Raw genomic sequence first — 2,473 nt, forward strand, 5'->3', positions numbered from 1 at the left:
GAGAGAGAGAGAGAGAGAGAGAGAGAGAGAGAGAGAAGCAAGTTAAAAGCAAAGTTTGAGCACAAGGCAGTGCACCCCAACTTAATCTTTTCCAGTGCATCGCTTGAGAACAATGAACAAAACGGATGGCGCTGTCTTAGCAAATAGATTCAGAGATGTCACAATCCAATTCTTTCCCCGTTGCTTTAAAAAATTCAGTGCTTTAAGATGAAAACTTTTTAGCTTCTGAGGAGAAGTGAACATCTGTGGGCTGTAGAGGAGAGTTGGAGGGCAGTGCACGGTTGGGGTGGGTTGAGCCAGTGGGTTGTTTGAACATGTGCAAACGTGTGTGTATGAAAAGGTGCAGACTGCAGTGGTAATTGCAAGGGAAGAGCCATGTGCACGAAGGACGTTGAAGCTTATTAAAGGAGGAGACAGAGTGATTATTCACTATGGTCCTCTTGAGAGACTGACGCTGAAGTCATTGCTTTTAATTAACTCTGAAACGGTTTTGCGGATTAATAACAATATCAAGAAGGGGAGCGGCGAGGAGAGGCGCAAACACATCCTGGATCTGAGTCAAGCTTTTTAATTACAATTAAATAGACAAGATGGCACAATAGCACAATAACCATGTCTTTTTACTTTTTTTATTTCCTATCCCCTCTTCTGTTGTGTGCATTTAAATGTGTCTTCATTGTCGCTGCCATGTCTTTCAGAATCCGTCCAAAAGACTTTTTGAAGTGAGGTAGATAATTGGTGCACACATTTTTTTTTTGTTGCAAAAAGCAAAGAAAACAAGCCATGAAGAGACCAAAAAAAGTTTAAGAAGAGGAAGTTGGAAAGTGAATAAAGTGTGGTGTACTGAAAATAGACCTCTGATTTGTGCTGGTCTGGCTTGGAAAGTGTCAAAAGTTCTGTGCCAAGTGAAAAGAAGCAAAAGAGGAAGCAGAGGAGGAATGAAGCTGCCATTGAGCACTGGTTCAGTAGGAGAGAGCACATAAAAATTATTTAAAAAACTGCAAAAGGTCTAAAAACCCAACACTGTGGCCAAAATATGATAATATAGTTGTTGTTTTGGCTGCTCTCTTGGCCACAGCGAGGTGCATGAAAGATTTGGCAACTCTTCTACACCGGATGTCCCTTCTTGATGCAACCAGGCTTTGAACCTGCAGGCTCAGGATTAGAAGACCGCAGCCGCTTGACCACCGCAGCCTCCCCCCGTGATAAAACACTCGTATTGTTTTCAATTCCCCAGCCGCCATCATCCCAACTTGCAGTGTAAGTTTTTGCAGCTTTAATGAGCTGAGTAAAGCTCCGGCGAGGCTTTAGGAGCTTCACTTCGACTCCCAACACTTAATCAGCGATGTAGCATAAGTTGGACAAATATTCATTTCGATTCACAGTCATTTACGCAAACGAAGGCTCGGGGGGGCTTTTCCGTCAACCAAACTCACAACCCAATAAAAGCCATGAGAGGGGCTGCTCATTTATGCATAAGCCGTGCTCGGGACAGAGGAGGGCAGAGGCGGAGAGGGAGATGCCACTTTTAAAACATTACTTGTGTCTCTGGAGATGAAGACGGTGCGCAGCTAACTTAAGTACCTCCACACCCTCCTCTTGAGACCACAATGAAGCAGGAACAGAAGGCGGGTTTTATAGGAACATATGTTCTTCTCCCCTTCTATATATCAATGCTTTTACACTCACCCATAAACATTACTGTTGAGTAAGACATTACACATGGAAGGTGTTCGCTGTAACTCTCTTTTTATTTGTGGAGGGGGTAAAGGAGTTAAAGTCTTGTTGCTTTGGCGAGGCTGCAGGTTAACACTGATGCCAAAGGTTCCTACAGCTTGTACTGCCGAGCCACTCTATTCACTAAAATAAATAAAGTTACTAAACTTGCACAGACTCCTGTTCATTTTAGAACATGTCAAAAAAGCTGCTCAGTGACTGGTCATGATTTATCTTTTGCTTGCATCATCATTTACAGGCTGAAGCCGGGTTAAACACACAATGTGGGGAAGTGCAACATGTTCATCTACAATTGTAGTTTTTTATAGCTTGATCCCATAAAAAGTATCAGAAATGTGTGTCACTAAATGTCAACAGGAAGAAATACGAGGCTTTACTTCCCTTACTGTCATGATTTTGGCAACAACGTGAATAAAAAAAATAAAAATAAAAAACAAGACGTATTTTGTAGTCTAAACCGGAGCCACTTAGAAGATAAAAGACTTGATCTTTGGGAAGTTTGGAGCACTGACGCGAGCATTAGGAGAAACCCCTTCTGGGCGCACCATAATATTAGAGAATGATGCATCAAAGGAGCCGAGAAAACATCACGTGGACGCACTTAACGCGACAGTAAACACGGATGGATGCAGGTACGGAAAATCAGCGGATTCCGACGAGCCTGCTGCGCGTTAATGTAGCGATAAAAAGTATGAGGATCATTTGTCAAAACAAAGCAAGATCGATTCTTTATAAT

General features: G+C 42.5%; 1 protein-coding gene across 1 annotated transcript in view; it reads right to left on the bottom strand.

Moving 5' to 3' along the window:
* Positions 1-2,473, bottom strand: part of c1ql1l2 (complement component 1, q subcomponent-like 1-like 2) — a 23,863-nt gene that overhangs the window by 19,973 nt on the left and 1,417 nt on the right. The window lies entirely within an intron of this gene.

The sequence above is a fragment of the Austrofundulus limnaeus genome, unplaced genomic scaffold, assembly GCF_001266775.1.
Source record: "Austrofundulus limnaeus strain Quisiro unplaced genomic scaffold, Austrofundulus_limnaeus-1.0 Scaffold4, whole genome shotgun sequence".
Classification (NCBI taxonomy): Eukaryota; Metazoa; Chordata; class Actinopteri; order Cyprinodontiformes; family Rivulidae; genus Austrofundulus; species Austrofundulus limnaeus.